Here is a 15,688-nt window from a genome sequence, read left to right as displayed (position 1 = left end):
GGTCTTCATCTTTCTCCTGTGCTGGATGCTTCCTGCCCTTGAACATCAGACTCCAAATTCTTAAGCTTTTGGACTCTTGGACTTACACGAGTGGTTTGCCAGGGGCTCCCGGGCCTTTGGCCACCGACTGAAGGCTGCACTGTCTGCTTCCCTACTTTTGAGGTTTTGGGACTAGGACTGATCCATCACTAGCTTCCTTACTCCTCAACTTGCAGACAGCCTATCATGGGACTTCACCTTGTGATCGCGTGAGTCAATTATCCTTAATAAACTCCCTGTCATAGATACGTATATCCTGTTTGTTTTGTCCTCCTAGATAACCCTGGCTAATATACTTCCCCACATAATTTTGTTGCTTTTTCATAACTTACTATCGTTTGTCCCCTTCCGTGTATAAGTGTTCAACTCTGTGTCTATGGATATTCATTTCCTTATGAAGGCTCCCATGCCACATAAAAGTTGTATCAAATAAATATATGTTTTTCTTCTGTCAATCCATCTTATATCAATTTAATTCCCAGTCCTAGACAGAAAATGAATGCCAAAAAATTGGAGGTAAAATTTTGCCTTACCTATGTCATTATTACTTTCTTTTTTTTTTCTGAGACAAAGTCTTGCTCTGTCACCCAGGCTGGAGTGCAGTAGCACTATCTCGGCTCACTGAAACCTCCGTCTCCCGGGTTCAAGTGATTCTCCTGCCTCAGCCTCCCAAGTAGCTGGGACTACAGGCACGTGCCACTATACCCAGCTAATTTTTTGTATTTTTAGTAGAGACAGGGTTTCACCGTGTTAGCCAGGATGGTCTCAATCTCCTGACCTCGTGATCTGCCTGCCTTGGCCTCCCACAGTGCTGGGATTACAGGCGTGAGCCACCATGCCTGGCCTACTTTCTTTATAATAACAAAAAATGAATCAAATACAAAAGCCCATCAGTAGAAGTATGGGTAAATAAATATGGTATAACTATTCAGTACTATGCAGCTTAAAAATAACAAAAACTAAGAGTGAAATTGGACTGTTCCTAACACAAAGAAATTATTAGTGCTTGAGATGATGGATATCCCAATTACTCTGACTGGGATAAGGGTACATGTGACATTTTGATACAAGAATACAATGTGTAATTGTGTACACTGTGTGCTTGTGTCCAAATATCACATGTGTGGCATAAATATGTACAACTACTATATATATAATAAATATATTAAAAAGGTAAATCTGAAAGCAAACTTCTTTTAGAAAGCTATATATACTAATACGAAATAATAATAATAGCTAATATTACTAAGTAGACATATGCTAGAAACTTTACATTACCCTAGGAAATTTCTCATTATCATACCATTATAACGTGTGTAAACCAAAACACAAAGAGGTTGAGTAACTTACCTGAAATCACAAGGAGAATCCCAGATTTCAACCCAGCCCCTTATTTATATTAAATGACCAAAATTTTGTAATACTGTAAAGTTCTATAATAGTTCTGTATGTATACACACACGTGCACACCCCCATATGTGCATATATATACATACAGAAACATATGTAATCATAAATTTGCATGAAATACTTAAGAATATATATTTTTATGTGCACCTAAAACACTGAGAGATAAATATTACATACTATCTTATAATACTTATCCGAGGAAAGTAGGGTTGGAAGTTATAGGACTCTCACTTGCTATCTTCTGCACCTCTATAATGTCTTTATAAACTTTTATTACAACCGTGCTCTACTTTTAGGTTGGAAATGCAAAAATAGACAAAAAGTAAAAGAACTTTTGGTATCTAATGAAGTTATGTATCAAATGGAGTTTGGAAAACCTTGATAGGATGTAACTTTTTTTCTTTAAAACAAATACAAATCTTTTAAAAATCTTCTCTGTAGATCTCTCAAGAGAATCAGAAAATTATTGATCCGTTTTGGTTGTCACAAGTATATGCCTTCACTGGTGCTCCTAAACTGCATTTGCAGTGGTTTGCACAGATTAAGACGGTGAGACGAACTGTGAAGGCAGCCCTGGGTTCATTCATTCTATCACTGTGGATACAGCCACACTACCTCATATCACAGCAACAGGAAAAAATGTTCATGGTCTACCAGCCAATAAATTAAATTGTATTAATAAATTAAATTATAACTAAGCTTCAGATTGATGGATAATACAAAATTAAAATTATGTTCACTCAATTCAATGTTACCTAGAAAATGAACTACTGAAAAAGATGAGATTATAAGCTTGGAAAACATTCACAACACTTTGACTTAAAGTCTTTAACTCCTTTTTTTGTAAAGCCATTTATCTATATGAATGCTTTGTATGAAAAAAGAAACTAATATTTGTGGAACAAACATGTAGCATACATTTTATATATGTGAAATAATTTGATCCTTTACAACAATGCTATATGGTAGAAATTATTTTCTATACCTTCTCCACCCCAGCTCACCAACTTGTGGGGAATGTTCAGAAAGATTATGTAACTTCTCCAAGGTCACAGGGTCATGAAAGGTAACAGTGGTGTTTAAATAAAGGTGTGTTTGGCTGCCCACTAAACTCTTATCATATATGTTTCTCTATTGATACATTATTTTTAAAATTCTTAATCCAATTCTATTTAACTCATGCTTTGTGTAAAATATGACTTTTGGTTCAAAAAGCTACTGAAGCATTTACTTTCATAATTTAGTGGAATAATTCGTGTGAAAGTTTTTATTTAAGAATACATAAGAGCCAAATTTACTTTTTTGAATCAAACTTGCTATACATATTTTAGTGTCTGGTTTTAATGTTACTATGAAAATCAATATTTCTCTTGTCATAATTTTCCATTAAAATCACATAAAATAATTATATATCTTCAGTGCTAATGCATTATCTTATTTTGCTGTAGTTCTAAAATCTGAAATCTCCTACAATGAGTAGTATTTATTTCTATTTTAAAATGTGTCTTGTAAAATTAAACAGTATAGATGTTTCGATTTTGCATTGTAGCTGTAAATACAAAATTTCCTTTTTATAAAAATCTATAAACCTATTTGTGTTTCACAGTATGATACTAGCATTTAAGTTTAAATTTGAGTCTATTATTGATAAATATGTTTTTAAATTAAAAGCTGCTTTTAAAACTGTATCTTCAATTTTAGTATATAGATATTTTAATTGATAAATCAATTTTTGCAATTTCAATGGTTTTTTAAACCATCCAATAAATTACTCACTTTTAATACTTTACTTCCTAGATTAAGATATAAACAAATCTTGGATCATGAAAATATTTTTATTTGATCAGATATGCTGTTTGAGTTTAGTATAGCCTTTTATCATTAGTGAAGACTACATCTGTTTGTGCAAAACAGCATCTCTGAGGAGTGAAGTTCTTTGTTCTGGTGAAGAATAGTCCTGATTACCGGCAATGGCAGTACCTTCCTGCCCTATTATTGACCTCGACTTTGACCTGGCTGGACCACCCTCACAGGAATGGAGGGTAATAAAGTCCCTGGCTGACTCAACCCTGAGTTTAAGCTAAGCAGAGATAATCAATCACTGAAAATTAAGGGTTGTGGTTTTGTGATGTGGACATTTACTGCGGACTGAGCTGAGATTGCCAAACACCATTCATTTAAGTTTTCAGGACTGTCTCAGAGTAGGATCAAGGGTATTTTAACTAGTACTTCAGGAACTGCTTACCAGATTCAGAGTACAGAGATATGATCTTATGGGCAGAGGGAAAAAAAGAAAATGAGCATTCCAAATAACAATGATAGACTGATTGTAAACAAAGGGTTACGCAGAATTAACTAAAATAGCCTTCGGGAAATATTACTTTTCTTATTTATCTCAAACTTTGATTGAATGAAACTCATTAACATCTCACATTTCTCAACTGATAAGCTGTGTCTTTGCTAGCCCAAATATTTTGCTTCCTAAAATCAATTCTAGAATATTAGACAAACGATGGTGCTAGGCTTAGATCTTCTTTTCAAGATGTTATTCCTAAAGTCTTGCATCTTCTTCCTCCACTCATATTTTCCAAAGTATGTTAGTGCTTCTGAAGATCAAGATCCTCTTGCTCTGTTTTAAATGACCCGGGCTCCTAAATTCCAATCCCACTCTGACCTTTCCCTTTTTAACTTTACCCCTGAAGCTCACATGCCTTTGTTAACATAAAAAAGGAACTCCTTCACCCAGGCAAAGAAGAACTGCTTGTAGCATTTGAATACACTTAGTAGGAGGCAGGGCTGTTTCTTGTGTATAAAGGCTTGAAATATCCCATGAGATGAGTTGTCACTGATGAATGTACAGACTACCTTGGAGAATAAAACCAAAACACTAGCCTGTTTCTCTCAGACACAAGTTCCACATGCTTCACTAGCAAACCATCGAGCTGGAGACCCTGTGTTAAGATATTTTTAGAGCTGGTTGTGTATACATGGTTACTGAGATTGCATGTCCTTTTGTCTTGTCAAAAGTTAGGTAAGTGCCTTTTTAGAGTTGGTTGTGTATACATGGTTACTGAGATTCCATGTCCTTTTGTCTTGTCAAAAGTAGGTAAGTGCCTTTAGAGATTTATCTTGGATGTTTTGCAATATCCCACAAAACCTGTAGTAATGCTATATATATACTCTCTAGGCACTTGGTAGATATGAGTTAATGAGTTGATGAGATTTATTCTTTTAACTGATACTTTCAATAAACAGCTTTATTCTTAAAGTCAGAGATTCTACCTGCATGATTTAGAGGTACTTGAAAAGCTCCTTGTCATGTGGGTGTTTTAAATCAAATACTATGCCATCTAGAAGAGAACAAATGTCTGGGTGCTATAATAGAATATCAGTAGGTTTCCAAATGACATCCTCAGAAGTTGTATTACTAGACTATAAGAATTCTGATTTAGGAAAATCAGGAATTCAAGCTAGCAGGAGTAATCGGTTGTTGGTTACAATTGAATCAGAATTTTTAAATGAGCCTTGGTAGATTTCTCTGTGAAGAATGTGTTATTTCTCTGAGAAGACTTTCAGCATCTCACTTATCCAAAGTTGGTGGATTTCATGGAATGCTTCTAGTAGAGACTGCGCAAAATTTGAGCCACCTGTTCATGATGTCTCTGAAGTGAATATGGCTATAACCAACATTTCTATAATCCTGAAACTTGCTTTTACATGTCACCTCAAAGTATCCAACTGGGGCATGCCATTCAGTTATGCTCCTCGGGAAGTATAACCTCCTACCACAAATAATCCTCACCCCTACATTTATAATTCAATTTCCAAGCTGTCACTCACACACCAAGGGAGGTTAGCTTCTAGGCAAACAAAATAAATCCATTAAAAAAAGATTTCTTTCACACAGACATTGATGATTGGTTTATCATTCCTATAGCTATTGTAATTTTAATTTTAAATGAGTAGATCATCAATTTCATTAATTTAAAGGACTTGGGCTTTTTTATTTTGCTTTGTTTTAGCAAAAAGACATTTCTCAGACCATTTTCTATTTTAGACCCTGTCTTTCTCTCTCTACCCTAACACAGAGCAAACAATTATAAAAAGGTCTGTGGAAAGAGTCAACAAATTATTTTGATAAATACATAGTTTCAGGTCATTTTATTTGTGTTTGTCACATTAAAAGAAAAAATACTCTGAAAGTGTGTATTGATTTATACTTTCCACTGAACAAAAATCCCTTCTATATTGTGTATTTTATCATCTATCTAGCTTTGCAGTTATTCTTTAAATAAAATTTGTGCTGTAGAATATATTCCACAAGTATAATTTAGTAAAGTAGAAGAGCTGAGTGAAATCAGAAGATTCTAGCTAGCAGTGTAGTTTTGAACATGTTATGAAACACTCTGCACCTCAGTCACTTCATTTTAAAACATATTTTATGGGGTAAAACTAAGAAATCTCGACAGTCCTTTCCAGGCTTCTTACTTTCTTCGTCTAGATGGAATTCATAAAATGAGACCAAGGTGATGAAACACGAAGTAGCCTTTAGTAATTTCAGTTCTGCTTTTGGGTGCTTTATCATGTCCTGATATTAATTTATCTTTGATTAATATGAGATAGGTTTTATAACTTTGAAAATATGTAATCCCTTTTTGTAAATGCCAATAATTTTAGTTATGAAATCAGTACACCTGCATATTAAATATGATGATTTTTCTTTCACATAGCTATTCCCATTGAGGGCCTTTTTTTCTTTTAGCTTTTTCTCTTTTAATATTTCATATTTACATAGTATTTCAGAAAATAACCAGTTAAATCAGCATCGATTTAACAGTAGTGTAATATGAACCTTCTCTCACCTATTTAATTGGAAATAGCTTTTAATGAAGGCACTGAGCAGTTTTACATACACACACACACATGCATCGGTAGATTGTATGTATTTATATACATATAAACCCATGATCTTAAAATTAGCCAAATGCAGTTAAGAGATAATTCTGCTTTCTAAAATTAGCACAGGCCGGGCGCGGTGGCTCACGCCTGTAATCCCAGCACTTTGGGAGGCCGAGGCAGGCGGATCACAAGGTCAGGGGATCGAGACCATCCTGGCTAACAGGGTGAAACCCCGTCTTTACGAAAAAATACAAAAAATTAGCCGGGCATCGTGGTGGGCACCTGTAGTCCAAGCTACTCGGGAGGCTGAGGCTGGAGAATGGTGTGAACCCAGGAGGCAGAGCTTGCAGTGAGCCGAGATCGCACCACGGCACTACAGCCTGGGTGACAGAGTGAGACTCTGTCTCAAAAAAAAAAAAAGAAAAAAGAGTAGCATGGAAATAATGTTTAATTTAATCTAGACTGGAATAGCAGATATAGAGGTTATTAAAACGTGCTTCCAACTTATTATTAAGTGTAAGTTATGAAAAGTAGTTTGGAATGACATTTGCTATATTTAAAATTTTTACTCAGGTTTCCACAAACCATTGAAGTTTTTATTTTTTGATTTAAAAATTTATTCTTTTTTTTTTTTTTTTTTTGAGATGGAGTTTCGCTCTTGTTGCCCAGGCTGGAGTGCAATGGCGTGATCTCCGCTCACTGCAACCTCCGCCACCCAGGTTCAAGCGATTCTCCTGCCTCAGCCTCCCGAGTAGCTGGGATTACAGGCATGTGCCACCACACCCAGCTAATTTTGTATTTTTAGTAGAGACGGGGTTTCTCCATGTTGGTCCAGTTGGTCTCGAACTCCCAACCTCAGGTTATCCACCCACCTCAGCCTCCAAAAGTGCTGGGATTACAGGCGTGAGCCACCGCACCTGGCCAAAAATTTATTTTTTTAATAAAATCCTTCAGAAATAGAAATTAAAACAGATAAAATATATCCATAAAAATTGACAAATATAGTAATGCATTTGCACATTCATTCATTATTGAATACCTACCAAGTGCCAAGCACTGGGAAAGGTACTAGGAATATAGCTGCTGACTAAACATATGAAACCTCTATTTTTATAAATTTACTTTTAAGTGAGGGGGGAAAGATCATAAATATTGAAAACATTTTATACGGACACACCCACAATTTTATGTATGTATAAAATAAGTGTGAGAAAGAGCATAGAGTGTACTCCACCATATTATTTTACATTGATAGGTCAGGATGTCATTTGAATCAATATATATTTATGTGGGTGTTAAGTATATATTTGTACATAGAGCAGGTATTTATGTTAAAATAGAACAAGGATTCCCATCCTTGGCACTATTATTAATTTGGACTGGATAATTCTTTCTTGCAGGGGACTCTGTTCCGTACTATACAACATTTAACAGCTTTCCTGGCCTCCACCCATTAGACACCAGTATAACTTCCTCAGTTGCAACAACTAAAAATATCTCCAACCATTGTTAAGTGTCTCCTGGGGGAAAAATCACCCCTTTTGAGAATTGCTCAGGTAGAGTATTTGCATATGTTAAAATTTAATAAATAATTGTTTAGTCTTTTACATTATATAAACATCATGCTATCTCTTGGAAGATATCATGATGAATAAGACAAAGTCTTTGATGTAATTTAATATGTGAAACTACTTGATTGTCTTTCTTTTACTTCTTCACTCTGTATTTCTCTTTATCTATGTCTCTTTCTTAAAATCTGTATCTATACATTTAAATTTGTATGCCTATAAGTATCATGAGTATCTATAGACATATACAATAAGTTCTCATGTAACATCATTGATAGATTCTTGAATACTGTAATTTATAATGAAGCCAGTTTTTTTTTTCATGTCAATGTTATGACAAAACAGTGTTGAAGAAAATGATTTTATTCGAGGACCAGCTGTATGTTATTTTCCTTAAAGACAGTTTCTAAGAAACTACTGATGACATTAAGTGCGGGATTAGTGTATATGAAAATGAAACAAGGTTATATTAGAACTGCAACTATAATAAACCCCTCCTCCAGCACCTCAGGCACTCAGTTGACACTACAGAAAGACTCCTTTAATGGTAAAATTTATGTCCTAAATTAAGGGACAAGACCTAGATAAAGGCAACAAAAGGGGAAATGCATAAAATTAGTCTAACAAAGAATAAACCAAGCCTTAACAAAGCTCCATACATTTTAAAGTAACATAATCGAAGCTTCTATGTTATTTAATCCACATTTTCACACATACCACAAAAGATTACTGGACATTAGAAAAAATGAAAACTGACTACATCAGTTTTCATCAGAGGGATGTCTCAAAAGCAAGTAGAAGAAAAGGACATTTTATGTGCAGAAGATCAACACCACAAAGGAGTGTTAACTTCTAATCTGAAAAAATGACAGCCTAATATCAGTAGTTGTAATGATTAATCAGGTTTATTTAACTCAACACCAGTGACTAAAACTAAGAACCAGAGGAACTACTACTTACGAGCATAAGGAAGTTGAAAGAATGAGTATGTCTATTGCTGAAGTAGTGATGAATATGTCCTTGCAAGAATGAATGGAGAGAATTCTACTTTCGACGTGAGATAGTGAGAGGTGCTAGACTCACTCTCAGGGTATATACAACTATAAAATATGTGAAGACAATAAATATATAGTTACTATTTTCAGACATTGGAAAACAATCATCTTAGAACTTGGGTGCCTGACAGAAGGGAAACACAAGGCATAAGCTACATCTTAGCTCCAATTTCCTGTCTAAAGATTCTTTCTGAAATGCAGTACAGATCAATGGAGCCCAGCAGAATAGCCAGACTCACTGCACTGAAGAGGGAAATATGAAGCTTGATGCTTCTGAGGCAGATGGAATTTGAAAAACAGAGGAAAAATTTACACAGAGAGTGGATTCAAATATTGGGGGTGGAGTGTAGTGCTCTGGTCTTGGCTTAGGGCTGAGCTGCACATGTGCAAAGGTATACTGAGAAATAGAAAGACTAGAGATAGTATAGGGCTAGGAGACATTAGCATATGTAGACCCCACCCCCTCCTCCAGCACCTCAGGCACTCAGTTGACCCCACAGAAGGACTGCTTTAATGGTAAAACTCATGTCCTGAATTAAGGAACAAGACCTCGATAAAGGTGACGAAAGGGGAAATGCATAATATTAGTCTAACAAAGAATAAACCAAGCCTTAACAAAACTCCATACATTTTAAAGTAACATAATCAAAGCTTCTATGTTATTTAATCCACATTTTCACAAATACAACAAAAGATTACTAGACATTGGAAAAAATGAAAACTGACTACATCAAGAAACAAATAGTAGTTCATTGAAACAAGACTTCGATGTGACCTGTGTAAATGTATTTAAGGCATTCAAGAAAAATATATTGAGTGGCTTATTAAGGAACCTCTACAGTGAAATGGCAAAAATAAATAACGTTCTAAAACTAAAAAATGTAATATCTTAAATAAAAAATTCACTGGGTAGGCTTAATAGTAAATTAAACAGCACGAAAAAAGACTCAGTGAACTTGAAGATAAATTTAATAAAAGGGTAGTAAGATTGAAAAAAAAATCAACAGAGGCTTATAGCCAATGTATAATACAAACAGTTGCAACATCCTTAATTGGCATATAAGCTGAGTATAATTGGAGTCTAAGAAGAAAAAAGAGAATGGTACAGAAAACAATATTTGTATAAATAATTGTTAAAAAGACTCCAACTTACATATCCAAGAAACTGAGTAAGCTTAAAGTAATATAAATTTTTTAAAAAACAATCCAGGCATAGCATAATCAAATGGATGAAAACTAGAAAAAAGGAGAGATGTCTCAAAAGCAATTAGAAGAAAAGGACATATTATGTGCAGAAGATTAACAACACAAATGAGTGTTTACTTCTCATCTGAAAAATGACAGCCTAAAAATAATGCTGCAAGTTCTTTGAAGTGCTTTATAGAAAATAAACACACAAATTAATAAACCATCAGCCCACAATTAGAAATCAGACAATGCTAAATAATACATAGGTCAAAGAGGAAAACTCAAGAGAAATTTTTAAAAATTTTGTATTAATTAAAAATGAAATTAAATTGAACTTATTAAAATTTGTGGGATGCAGTGAAAGCAGTGCTAGAGGGAAATTTATAGCATTAGATGCATTATATTAGAAAAGAAGGGAGATCTAAATTTAATAATCTAAGCTTCCATCTTAGGAAACTATAAAAAGAAGAGCAAATTCAAAGTAAGTAGAAGGAATGAAATAATAAAAATTAGAATAGAAATCAATGAAATTGATAACAGAAAAACCAATAAAGAAAATCAATAAAACCAAAAGCTAGTTATTAGAAAAGATAACTAAAATAGGTCAGCCTCTAGCCAGGCTAAGAAAAAAGAGAAAGGACAAAAATTATTAATATTAGAAATGAAAGAAGGGACATCACTACATATCCCATAGACATTAAAAGGATGAGATAATATTATAAATAATTTTATATCCACAAATGTGATTACTTAGATGAAATAAACTAATCCCTTGAAAGACACAATCTACCAAAACTCACACAAGAATAAATAGATAATCTGAATAGACCTATAGCTATTAAAGAAACTTAATCAGTATTTAGTAATCTTCCAAACCAGAAAGTACTAGGCCCAGATAGGTTTCCTGGTGAATTCTACCAAGCATATAAGTACGAAATTATTTATAGTTTCTACAATTTTCTTTTAGAAGATAGAAGTAGAGGAAATACTTATTTTGAGGCCAGCATTACCCTACTACCAAAACCAAAGGCATTACAAGGAAATAAAAATGTAGAACAATATCACCCATAAAATGATGCAAAAATCCTCAACAAAATATCAGTGAATCAAATCTGATAGTATAAAAAAGAATTATATACCACAGCTAAATGAGATTTATTTGAGATATGCAAGCATGGTTCATTGATTATGTCAGTAGACACAAAAAAGCATTTGACAAAATCTAACACCCATTCATGATTTTTAAAAAATTTTTCAGTAAACTAGAAATAGAAGGAGAACTTCTGCCAGGCACGGTGGCTCATGCCTGTAATCCCAGCACTTTGGGAGGCCTAGGCAGGTGGATCACGAGGTCAGGAGTTCGAGACCAGCCTGACCAACATGGTCAAACCCTGTCTCTACTAAATAAATAAATACAAAAAAAAAATTAGCTGGGCATGGTGGCACATGCCTGTAATTCCAGCTACTTGGGAGACTGAGGTAGGAGAATCACTTGGACCTGGGACGCAGAGGTTGCAGTGAGCCGAGATTGCACCATTGCACTCCAGCCTGGCAATAGAGTGAGACTTTGTCTCAAAAAAAGGTAACTTCTCCATCTTGGTAAAGAATACATAGGGAAAAACCTATAGCTAACATCATACATAACTGTGAGAAACTAAAAATTTTCCCACTAAGATCAAGTACAAGGCAAGGATGTTCCCTCTCACCACAACATCGTCCTGGAGGTCCTAGCATTAAGCAATCAGACAAGCAAAGAAAATAAAAAGTATATAGACTAGAAAGAAAGAAATAAAACTACCTTTGTTCTAGGATGACATGATTATTATTATAAAAAACCTGAATAATTGACAAAAAAAAACTCTCCAAACTGGAACTAATAAGCAATTATATTAATAGCAAGATTACAGGCTAAAGGTTAATATTAAAAATTCAATTGCTTTCCTATATACCAGTGTATTAGTCCATTTTCATGCTGCTGATAAATACATACCTGAAACTGGATAATTTATAAAGAATAAGAGGGTTAATGAACTCACACATTGTTGGGAGGCCTCACAATCACAGCAGAAGGCAAAAGGCACATCTTACATGTTAGCAGACAAGAGTGAATGAGAGGGAAGAGAGAAGTGGAAACCACTTATAAAACCATTAGATCTCATGAGACTTATTCACTACTACAAGAACAGTTTGGGGGAAACCACCCCCATGATTCAATTATCTCCCACCAGGTCCCTCTCACAACATGTAGGAATTCCAGGAGCTACAACTGGAGATGAGGTTTTGAGGGAGACACACAGCTGAACCATAGCATTCTGCCCCTGGCCCCTCCCAAATCTCATGTCCTCACTTTTCAAAAGCAATCATGCCTTCCCAAAAGTCCTCTCCATTCTTAACTCATTCCAGCATTAACTTAAAAGTCCACAGTCTAAAGTCTCATCTGAGACAGGGCAAGTCCTTTCTGCCTATGAGCCTGTAAAACGAAAAGCAAGGTAGTTACTTCCTAGATACTATGGGGGTACAGGCATTGGATAAATACACCCATCCCAGATGGCAGAAATTGGCCAAAATGAAGGGGCTAAAGGCCCCATGCAAGTGTGAAATCCAGCGGGCAGTCAAAACTCAAAGCTCCAAAGTGATCTCCTTTGACTCCATGTCTCACATCCAGGTAATGCTGATGCAAGAGGTGGGTTCCCATGCTCTTGGGCAGCTCTGCCCCTGTGACTTTGCAGGTACCGCCTCCCTCCTGGCTGCTTTCACAGGCTGGCATTGAGTGCCTGCAGCTTTTCCAGGTGCGTGGTGCAAGCTGTCAGTGAATCTACCATTCTGAGGTCTGGAGGATGGTAACACCCTTCTCACAGCTCTACTAGGCAGTGTCCCAGTCGGGACTCTGTGTGGGGGCTTCAACCCCACAGTTCCCTTCTGCACTGCCCTAGTAGAGGTTCTCCATGAGGGCCTTGCCCCTGTGGCAAACTTCTACCTGGGCATCCAGGCATTTCCATATATCCTCTGAAATCTAGATGGAGGTTCCTAAACTTCAATTGTTAACTTCTGTGCACCTGCAGGCTCAACACCACATGGAAGCTGTCATGGCTTTGAAGCCATGGCCCAAACTGTGCCTTGGCCCATTTTAGCCATGGCTAGAATGACAGGCATTTAGGGCACCTAGTCCCTAGGCTGCACACAGAAGGGGGGCCCGGGGCCCAGCCCCAAAACCATTTCTTTCTCCTAGGCCTCCAGAACTGTGGTGGGAGGGGCTGCTGCAAAGTTCTCTGACATGCCCTGGAGATATTTTTCCCATTGTCTTGGCAATTAACATTTGACTTCTCATTACTTATGCAAGTTTCTGCAGCTGGCTTGAATTTCTCCTGAGAAAATATGTTTTTCTTTTCTATTGCATCATCAGGCTGCAAATTTTACAAACTTCTATGCTCTGTTTCCCTTTCACAACTGAATGCTTTTAACAGCACCCAAGTCATCTCTTGAATGCTTTGCCGCTTAGACATTTATTCCGCCACATACCCTAAATCATCTCCTTCAAGTTCAAGGTTCCACAAATCTCTAGGGCAGGGGCAAAATGCAACCAAATCTCTTTGCTAAAACATAGCAAGAGTCACCTTTACTCCAGTTACCAACGAGTTCCTCATCTCCATCTTACACCACCTCAACCTAGACTTCATTGTCCATATCACTATCAGCATTTTGGTCATAGTCTTTAAACAAGTCTCTAGGAAGGTCCAAACTTTCTCACATCTTCGTCTTCTCTTCTGAGCCCCCCAAACTGTTCCAACCTATGCTGGTTACCCAGATCTAAAGTTGCTTCCACATTTTTGGGTATCTTTACAGCAGCACCCCACTCCTGGTACCAATCGACTATATTAGTCCATTTTCATGCTGCTAATACAGACATACCTGAGACTGGGTGATTTATACAGAAAAAGAGCTTTAATTAGTTCACAGTTCCACGTGGCTGGGGAGGCCATACAATCATGGCAGAAGGCAAAAGTCACATCTTACATGGTGGTAGACAAGAACAAATGAGACAGAAGTGAGAAAGCCAAAACCCCCTATAAAACCATCAGAACTTGTGAGACGTACTCACTATCACGAAAACAGTCTGAGGGAAATAGCCCCCATGCTTCAATTATCTCCCACTGTGTCCCTTCCACAACATGTAGGAATTATGGGAGCTACAATTCAATATGAGATTTTGGTTGGGACACACAGCCAAACCATATCAACCAGCTATGAGCAAGTGGAATTTGAAATTTAAAATATAATACCATTGACTTTAGCATGCTCAAAAATGAAAAGGGAAGTATAAGTCTAACAAAATAAGTACAAAGTCTAAATGAGGAAAACTACAACACTCTGGTAAATCATAGAATTAATTAAATGAAGCAATTCCATGTTCATAGATAGGATGACTCAATATTGTCATGATGTCAGTTCTTTCCAACTTGATCTATAGATTCAATGTAATCCCAGCAATTTACATTGTGCATATTAACAAATTGTTTTTAAAGTTTATAGAAGAGGCAAAAGATCTCAAATAGTCAATACAATATTCAACGGGGAAAAACAAAGTCAGAAGATTGACACTATCTGCCATTGAGATCGACTATAAAGCTATGGTAATCAAGGCAGTGTGGTATTGGAGATAAAACAAAGTATCTTTCAAAATTAACAGTATATTTTGATAAGCAAGAACTGTGGGAGTCTAGCCACAGAAGATATGGAACTATAAAAAATGCTTAAGTTTTACAAGCTAAAGAAAATAAATAGCACAAAAAATTAGAAAAAAAAGGAGCACTGAAATAGTAAATATGTCAGTAAATATAAAACCAAAGTTTATCTTTTCTTAATTTATTTAAGGAACAAACTGAATATGTAAGAAAAGAAATAATAACAATGTGTTATGTGGTCATTAATGTATGTTGAAGTAAAAGATAACAACGATGGCACAATGGATGGAATCATAAATGGAAGACTTTTTAAATTTAGCTCTAATTACACTTGATAGGTAATGTTAAGGATTTATCTGGTAATCCCTTAATCTCAATAAAACTACAAAGTAGTATGGCTAAATACCAATACAGGAAATGAAATGAAAATAAATAACATTAACTCTGTCACCCCTGTACACACACACACACACACACACACACACACGCACCACATGCAGGCATGGACACACAAATAAAGGAAAACAGAAAGCCCCAAAAGGAGGAATTTAAAACCAAAACAGAAAGGTTGGGGGGAAAATAAAACAAATATTAAGTTGGTAGACTTATATTCAATTATATCAAAAATTGCATTAAATGTAAATGGTTAAGTATTCTAATTAATGTCAGAGATTGTCAGACTAAATATGAAAGCAAGACCCAGGTATATGCTATTAATAAGAGATAAACTTTAAATATAAAAACACAGGTTGAAAGTTTAAAACTATTAAAATATAAACATTATCATATGTACATAGTAAGTATAAGGAAGCTACTATGGCTATTTTAATATCAGACAAAATAGACA

The sequence above is a fragment of the Nomascus leucogenys genome, chromosome 7b, assembly GCF_006542625.1.
Source record: "Nomascus leucogenys isolate Asia chromosome 7b, Asia_NLE_v1, whole genome shotgun sequence".
Lineage (NCBI taxonomy): Eukaryota > Metazoa > Chordata > Mammalia > Primates > Hylobatidae > Nomascus > Nomascus leucogenys.
The sequence above is the reverse complement of the archived record's forward strand: the minus strand, read 5'-3'. Positions refer to the sequence as shown.